This window comes from Sinocyclocheilus rhinocerous, unplaced genomic scaffold (genome assembly GCF_001515625.1).
Source record: "Sinocyclocheilus rhinocerous isolate Xijiao unplaced genomic scaffold, SAMN03320098_v1.1 scaffold1809, whole genome shotgun sequence".
NCBI lineage: Eukaryota > Metazoa > Chordata > Actinopteri > Cypriniformes > Cyprinidae > Sinocyclocheilus > Sinocyclocheilus rhinocerous.
The window spans coordinates 24,421-34,077 of NW_015663347.1; the positions used below are offsets into that span (position 1 = coordinate 24,421).

The following is a 9,657-nucleotide window of genomic DNA, read 5'->3' on the forward strand; positions in this document are numbered from 1 at the left end:
GCAACGCGTAAAAAGACAGTATAAGTCATTATAATCAGTAATTATGTCCCCACTGGATGCAACAAATGCCTCGTTTGTAATGGGTTTTATTGGTGTTGTCTTATCGCACCGAGACACGGCATCACAATATGGTAAGGGGCGTAACATTTCCGTCACACGCTTGAGGTATTCAGCCAATCACAATGCACTGGATAGCTGGCCAATCAGCGTACAACTTGCTTTTCAGAACGATGAGCTTTGTAAAAATTGACGCGTTTCAGAAAGGCGGGGCATAGAGGAAATTTATATCTCCCAATAATATGTCTTAGTAAAATTATATTTAAATGCTCAGTTTTATGATCAAGGTCAGTTATTAATGTGGGGACAAAAAATAAAACATATAATGCAATGTAATACAATTATGATTGAAACAAACATTCCTCAAAAGCCTGATGATCATATTTGATACTCAGTAAACATTTGCTTCAGTCCAGTAAGTGTTCACCTTGAAATATTATTAACAATATAAAAGGTATTCAGTATTTACAGAACTGTTCCACATGTACATTCTATGTACTTACTTTAGCAATTACAATAACTGGGTAATAACTAGGTACTAACCATGAACCTACCCCTAAACCTAACCTTAACCCATGTAGTTACCTTATACTACCCAGTACTTTCTTGGGTAAGTACACATACTGTAAAATAAAGTGTAACTAATTAGTCTTATGTTTACTTTAAAAATCAGTGACGATTTCACAAAAAAAAAAACAATTATAAATTATACTAAATTATCCCACAAATTATTTGGTTTTCCAGCATCTTTTGCGTATTTGAACCCTTTCCAACAATGACTGTATAATTTTGAAATCCATCTTTTCACACTGAGGACAAATGAGGGACTCATACGCAACTATTACAAAAAGTTCAAACGCTCACTGATGCTCCAGAATGAAAAATGGTGCATTAAGAGCATGGAGGTGAAAACTTTTGAACAGAATGAAAATGTGTGCATTTTTCATATTTTGCCTAAATATCTTTTTTTATTTTTTCATTTAGTACTGCCCTTCAGAATCTACAGAAGATACTTACATGTTTCCCAGAAGACAAAATAAGTTAAATTTACCCTGATCTTCAAATTCAAAAAGTTTTCACCACCAGGCTCTGAATACATCGTGTTTCCTTCTGGAGCATCAGTGACCGTTTGACATTTTTGTAATAATTGCATTTAAGTATCTCAGTTTTGTCCTCAGTGTGAAAATATGGATCTCAAAATCACAGTCATTGTTGGAAAGGGTTCAAATACACAAAAGATGCTGGAAAACCAAAGAATTTGTGGGACCTGAAGGATTTTTCTGAAGAACAGCGGGCAGTTTAACTGTTCAGGACAAACAAGGGACTCTCAAATATACTCAACTATTATTTTCTCCTGTGGACTATACAGTATGTAAACGTCTTTTGTGTGAAAGGTCAGTACTAAATAAAAAATAACATGAATTTTGTATGATCCCTCTGATTTTACTAAAATAATTAACATTTTGCAGACATTGCAAAGTGCATGCAACATTCTGGCCATAACTGTATATTTTCCCTGTCTGCTGCCTTTGTCATCACAGGTCACCAGCGAAGAGTATTGAAGGGAACTATGAACATTCTTGTCATGATGTAATACTTCCTGTGGTTCCAAAGTGATTAGTCACATGGTGTTTATGGCTCAGTTGAAACTTCCATTCCCTGAATGCCCATACAGACACAAAGCCAACAGACATGGACTATAAAACTTTTGATTATATTAGTAATCTTTTTAGTAAGATTTTGATTATAATAGTGTCTTGAACTGCAGTGCCACACTAATTCACTTGTCCTCTGCTCTGCACCTGATCACGATGTCTGTGCTGCATAGTTCAGTGTCAGTGCACTTAGCATGTGGCCCTGCTGGCCCTGTTTTCCACTTCAAAGCTCACAGGCATGTGAATGCTCAGAGACAGAGCACTTTTCTCCTGCTTAACTTCTGTGGGGAAACTTAATCTCTCATGAGGGGGGTCTGTCCTTACCCTCTTCTACCTCCCTGAGAGGCAGAATGCTAAACAGCAAAACACCACTGCCCTCTACCCAACAAGCTTTAAAGAGCCCCACAGGTGCACTGTCCACCATGATGACATAAAAGCTATTTCTCTTCTTTAAATCAGAGATTTCATCTTGAATAGTCGCGACCATGATGAGCAACAAGACATGTAGTCAATTAAGTGTTTTTATTTCTACAGTGTCACACACAGTAGCCCCGCCCACTGTGAAATCTCATTGGTCCAAAATCCCACTTCTCATAACTGCATTAAAAATCTCATGAAATCGCGTTATGCAATTAAGGCCACATTTACACTACATGGTTCAAGTGACCTGATTCTGATTTTTTTTCCTCCTATGTGACACAGATCGGATATGACCCACGAATCTGTAAGCAGGAAAAAAAAGCGCATGGTTTCCGATATTCTCAGATCCGTTTCAGACCTTATTCATATGTGAAAATTACATCTGATATTAATCATATACGTGTATTTGATTCTGCCATGTAAGAGGACAGATTGGATTTTCCCTGTCAATGCAAGTTGTACGTCATTGAATAAAGGATGGTGGCGAATAATGTCAACTCAGGTGGACGCTTTTCCAGGTCAGTACGCAATTCCTGCAGAATTGGGCTACTTTTAACTGTTGCTATGTTGTTTTTTTTTCAGTCCATGGGTTAAAACAATCTCTCCCTCCCGCTATTTCGATGGAGGGAGACGCCTGCCAGAGGGAAAAAACAGGGAAAAATGCAATTGGGCTAGTTTTGAATTTTGAATAGCAATTAGGCTGGTTTTGTTTCGCAGGTCAGGCAACCTGTCAGTACCAAGGGTTGTTTTGCGAGGTGCATAGTGTTTTTATTACCACGGTTTTATCCTGAATGACGCCATTCCTCCGCCTATCCTCGAGACCTAATAACAACAATGTCAGGTGACTGACCTTAGGGGTTGGCTGTTATATAACATCCGGATGGACCAACCACTTCCTCTTTGCCTTTCTCGCCTCATCTGAGACCGGATCGGTTGATTGCATTTGAAGTCAAACTCAGGAGAGATTACGGTTCCAATCCGTCACGTTTTCGTGCAGGCGCTTTAGGTCCCTGAGGATTGCTCGCACTGGACACATACAATTAAGCTTCTGCTGGTTGGGCTCCCAGAAGGGAGGAGGACAGAAGGCCTGGAGTACGACAGGCCGTGGTGCAGAGGAGGGGACCTTAGGGACATACCCCGCTCGAGGGTAGAGAAATGCTTTGGCCAGACCGGGCGCAAAGTCAAGATAGGAAGGGGCCACTGAGAGGGCCTGCAGATCCCCAACTCTCTTGAGAGAAGATATCGCCAGAAGGAAGGTAGTCTTTATAGTGAGATGGCGATCAGAAATCTCCTCAATAGGCTCGAAGGGAGGCTTACAGAGAGCTTCTAGCACCACAGCCAGGTCCCACGGGGGGACGCGAGATCGTACCGGAGGCCTCAGCCTCAGCGCACCGCAGAGGAAACGTGTAACTAGGGGGTGTCTGCCCACTGACTGGCCACCGAGAGGGGCGTGGTAGGCTGCAATGGCCGCCACATAGACCTTAAGGGTTGATTGGGTCAACCCTACGGAGAAACGGGCCTGCAGGAACTCCAGAACTGTACCAACTGGGCAGTTAGCTGGGTCAAGCTGGCGGTCTCTGCAGCAAGAAGTGAAAAGCTTCCACTTCAAGGCATACAGTTTCCTCGTTGAGGGAGCTCTGGATTGTAAGATGGTCTCAACAACCTCGGTTGAGAGACCGGAAGCTACGAGTTGTGCCCTCTCAGGGGCCACACCCATAACTTCCACAGCTCCGGGCGGGGGTGAAAGATCGTACCCTCTGCCTTTGAGAGGAGGTCCCTCCTGACGGGAATCTCCCATGAAGAGCCAACGAGAAGGAAAATCAGGTCCGAGAACCATACTCGGCCCGGCCAGAATGGGGCTACTAGAAGCAGCCGGACCCCGTCCCGGAGCACTCTCTCCAGAACTCCCGGAAGCAGAGCGAACGGGGGAAAGGCGTACAGACGAAGCCTTGGCCACGTTTGTACCATGGCATCCAGCCCCAGTGGAGCTGGATGATTCAGAGAGAACCAGAGGGGACAGTACAATGTCTCTCAAGTCGCAAACAGGTCCACCTGAGCTTGGCCAAATATACTCCATATCTGCTTCACCACCTCGGTGTGAAGCCTCCATTCCCCGGGCCTCGGCCCATGCCTCGACAGGATGTCTGCTCCCATATTGAGATGCCTAGGAATATGAACTGCTCTCAACGAGAGGAGTTTGCCCTGGGACCACAAAAGGATCTAGTGCGCCAGCCTGTACATGGGGCGCGAACGCAGCCCTCCTTGGTGGTTGATGTAAGAGACCACTGCTGTGTTGTCGGTGCGCACCAACACATGGCAATCTCTTAGGTCCGGGAGGAAGTGTCTCAATGCTAGAAATACGGCCAGCATCTCCAGGCAGTTGATGTGACAAGTGAGTTGACGACCACTCCACAGACCGCGGGCTGAGCGGCCACTCATGACCGCTCCCCAACAAGTGAGGGACACATCTGTCGCTAGTGTTACGCGGCGACAATGAGCTCCCAGCACCGGGCCCTGAGACAAGAACCAAGGCTTCCTCCACATGCCTAAGGCACGTAGGCAACGCCGCGTGACCTTGAGCATGCTTTTACTTTACTTTTACTTTTAGTCATTTAGCAGACGCTTTTATCCAAAGCGACTTACAAATAAGAAAAAGTAATTAAAACTAAAAGCTAAAACTCTATAAATACTATATATATATATATACACATTTAATAAAATAAAATAAATTCAATAAAAATGACAAATGCATACAACAACACTTCAAAAATACAGTACGAGACCAAATGCGATTTCCGAATTGATTTCCAAATGCGAAGCGGGTTTCCCCTCGTGGAGGACCCCTTGGTCTTGAGCCACCACTGTAGGGGTCTCATGTACAGCAGGTCAAAAGGTATCATGTTGGACGCAGCTGCCATCAGACCCAGCAGTCTCTGAAACTGCTTGGCAGTGAGTGACAGGCCTTCTTTTACTCTCGCGACTGCAGTGAGGATCAACTCGATCCGAGCAGGGGACAAACGTGCCTGCATCGTGGTCAAATCCCACACCACGCCCAGATAAGTGGTCCTCTGTAATGGAGAAAGCACACTTTTCTTGGCGTTTAGTCTTAACCCCAGCTCTTTCATGTGGGCGAGAATGACATCTCGATGCCGAACCGCCCCCTGCTCCGATTGAGCTAGTATCAACCAATCGTCGATATAATTCAGTATGCCCTGGAGTCGCAGCGGAGCCAGAGCAGCATCCACACACTTCGTGAAAGTGCGGGGTGAGAGTGCAAGGTCAAAAGGAAGAACCCGGTATTGGTAAGCTTTGCCCACAAAAGCAAACCTCAGGAACTCCCTGTGATGAGGAAGGATGGAGATATGGAAGTATGCGTCTTTTAGATCGATCGTGACAAACCAGTCCTCGGACCTGATCTGAGACACGACTTGTTTGAGTGTGAGCATCCTGAACTTCAGTCGCATGACTGAGTGGTTCAACTGACGTAGATCTAAAATCGGACGCAACCCCCCATCCTTCTTCGGAACAATGAAGTAACGGCTGTAGAACCCGGAGTCTATCTCGTGCGGAGGGACCACCTCGATGGCCTCCTTCCTCAAAAGAGTCACTACTTCCTGTTCCATGACCAGAGCCTGCTCGGGGCCCACCAGCGTGGGGAGACACGACTTGTTTGAGTGTGAGCATCCTGAACTTCAGTCGCATGACTGAGTGTTTCAAATGACGCAGATCTAAAATGGGACGCAACCCTCCATCCTTCTTCGGAAATATGAATTACCGGCTGTAGAACCCGGACTCTCTTTCGTGAGGAGGGACCACCTCGATGGCCTCCTTCCTCAAGAGAGAGTCTACTTCTTGTTCCATTACCAGAGCCTGTTCGGGACCCACCAGACTGGGGGTGACCCCGTTGAACTGAGGAGGAGAACCAAACTGGATTCTGTAGCCTCTCTCTACAGTGTGCAGGACCCACCCAGACACATTTGGCAGCAGTTTCCACGCTGCCAAATAGTCTACTAAGGGAATCAACAGTGTTGGGGAGTAACTAGTTACATGTAACGGCGTTACGTAATTTAATTACAAAATAAATGTAACTGTAATCATCCAAAAAATGTGTAATTAAATTACAGTTACTTATGAAAATGTTAACAATTATAAAGGGGGTTATATTTGAATATTTACACACATCCACATACAGATTTAATTAATTTCTTTCCCAAATTGCTCTGACTACTCTAAAATATGAGACATACGGCCCTATAATTTCCGCCAAATGCGGAAAACATGGACTGGTCGGAACTCCTATAATGCGGAATGTCACGGAATATGCAACATTTGGATGAATAAATCAAAAGTAGGACAGTACACTTGAATCAAAACGCGATATGGACTAGGGTCTGTAAATATTCAGCAGCAAAAAGACAATATATGAATCCTGCACGTTCTGCGTGTCTCTGTGGAAATCAGGCGTGGACTGGTCATCGGGAGAACCGGGACAATTCCCGGTGGGCTGGCAGCTGATTTTGCCCGCTTTTTTAATAATATTGTTATTATATAATTGCCTGCCGAATGTACTAAAGCGATTTGTTTCCGAATTCGACATTCGATAATAAATCTCTAATAAATCATGAATCAGTTAGTCGTGATTGGGAATGCACTTTGGCTTGCGCGCGCTCTGCGCCTCCGCAAAACTGTTTAGACCAGAGTAATCAATGCAAGAGATTTGAGTGGACTGTATAGGCGCACAGGTGGAGCAGAGAAGCAATTACTAAGTTACAGTAGTAATTTAGCAGACAAATAATCATATCGTTTATAATAGGTTTAGGGGGAGCTAGGGCAGACAACAACACAACCCTTATGGAAATTAACAATGATTTTACCTAAACGAATCAATCTCTCATGACTGACCTCTGGTGTAATAATAATTACTCACCCTCATGTCGTTCCAAACCCGTAAGACCTTCGTTCATCTTCTGAAGACAAATTAAGATATTTTTGATGGAATCTGACAGCTCTGACCCTCCCATAGACAGTAAGGGTACTACCAGATCAACGTCCAGAAACGTAGCAAGGAGATCGGTAAAATAATCAATGTGACATCAGGGGTTCAACCGTAATATTACGAAGCTACGAGAATAGGGGAGCTAGGGCAGACAACAACACAACCCTTATGGAAATTAACAATGATTTTACCTAAACATGGTAACCACAAATTATTAACCATGGTTTTGGCTACACTAACCATAGTTTAACCATGTAATTTGTAGTAAAAATAAAGACAAATGGTAATCCATTTAGCCAAAAAAAAAAAAAATCCTTGGTTACTGTACTAAAAAAAAAAAAATCCAAAGCATTGTTAGATGCAGTGTTTCCTGTAGTTATGCAAAGATTTGGTTTCAAAAACAGTATCAGTAAACTATTTCTTATGATTTTAAATCAGCATTGAAGTTCAGATCAATCTCAAAATAAAAGGTGGTACTAAAGTCTGATTTTGTGGTGGATGTGTTAAAATTTTATCATCTTAATTCAAGTGATGAAGGATTTTGAAAGTCTAACAGTGTTGAGCACTACTGTAAGGTTAACCCTGCATGGTGTAAATGTTTGAAAATGATTAACAGTTGCAAATAAACATTCATTAGAAATTTAGAAAAGTAATCAAAAGTAATCAGTTACATTACTTTAATAAAGTAATTGAAAAAGTTACACTACTATTACATTTTAAATAGGGTAACTTGTAATCTGTAACCTATTACATTTCCAAAGTAACCTTCCCAACACTGGGAATCAATCTCTCATGACTGACCTCTGGTGTAATAATAATTACTCACCCTCATGTCGTTCCAAACCCGTAAGACCTTCGTTCATCTTCTGAAGACAAATTAAGATATTTTTGATGGAATCTGACAGCTCTGACCCTCCCATAGACAGTAAGGGTACTACCAGATCAACGTCCAGAAACGTAACAAGGAGATCGGTAAAATAATCAATGTGACATCAGGGGTTCAACCGTAATATTACGAAGCTACGAGAATACTTTTTGTGAGCAAAAGAAAAAAAAAATATTGACTTTATTCAACAATTTGTCACCCTAGCGCCATTTTGGAGAGTATACTGAACGCAAACAACGTATGTTGTTCTGTGTCAGCCGCGCCACACGGATACGTTTTCTACGTTGTTTGTGCTTTGATTTGAACGAAAACAACGTGTGCATCAAAAATATCTTAATTTGTGTTCCGAAGATGAATGGAGGTCTTACGGGTTTGGAACGACATGAGGGTGAGTAATTAATGACAGAATTTTCATTTTTGGGTGAACTAACCCTTTAACCTGAAGGATGGTCCGCAGATCCGGCTTAGGCTTAGAAGCCCCCGACCCAGAGTGTTGCTTAGACTCCCGTTCCCGATGCAGGGGAGCACGGGAGGCAATGCTCTGTTTTTGAGCCTCTCTGTATGAGGAGCTGGTACACGGAGGGGGCTGCTCCCGCCCGACAGCCCCCAGAGCCGGAGAGCGGCGAGGGAGGAACCGCTGAAACGCCGCCACTTGTTTACGAGCCTCCTGGTACCTGTCGACGACGGAGTTGACAGCGTCACCGAACAGGCCAGAAGGCGCAAGCGGGGCATCGAGGAGGAAGACCCTGTCCTTTTATTTAATGTCGGACAGGGTCAACCACAGATGCCTCTCCGCTGGTCTCTTTGGTGGTGCGGAGAGAGAGGTCAGCGGTTCTTCTGACTCGCCCGTCTCCATTCCCTCCACCAGATCCATCTGCGAACCCCACGAGAGCAGAGGAACGCGAGGAACGCTAGCGAAGGCTCCCTCCTCGAAGAGAGCCTTCCGGGAGCGAAGCGTACGCAGCGGCAGATGCTCGCAATGCAGGCAGTCTGCTCCCTCAAGAGCCGACTCTGCGTGCTTTGCTCCCAAACAGACCACGCACAGACTGTGTGTATCCCCACCCGTAATATAACGTGGGCAGGGAGGAACACACAGCCTATAACGCAGTCTGCTCTCGCCCTTCAAATGCTTAGTCTTAGCCTCAGCTTTAGATATAGTGGAGCTATTTAGTTTGGACAAACAACACTAAATAAGACTCACAGACACAGAGTTGACTGACACACACACAGAGTGCATGCTGAATGACAAAAAGCTGATGCCGGTTCCACCGTACATGATTTTAAGCCTCCTGGTCAATTACGTCACACCGCACGTGATGTCTCACACATCTATTGGACTGATTACACACGTGATTCAGAGCATGGTCACGCTGAAGGCGTTCCCATAGAGTTTCGACTCAGCTTGAGTTCCTGAAGGGGAACCAAGAAGTTTATGTTGAATAAATTGTACTTCAACCTCAGGTGGTAGTAATATGCTGTGATTGGAAGAGTGCTGTTCGCAGACTCTGAAAGATAATTAATTAACTGTGATTCGTCAAAGTTTATTTGTGTTAACATGAGTCCCTCAAAATGTCGATTTTGTCAGGCTGATATGCACCCACGAGATGGACATAGAGAATGCCCATCCTGTTTGGGTCTGCAGC

General features: G+C 44.2%; 1 pseudogene; it reads right to left on the reverse strand.

Annotated features, from left to right (window-relative positions):
* Positions 1–3,087: 3,087 nt before the first annotated feature.
* On the reverse strand, positions 3,088–5,755 carry LOC107728791 (uncharacterized; annotated as a pseudogene).
* Positions 5,756–9,657: the final 3,902 nt, after the last annotated feature.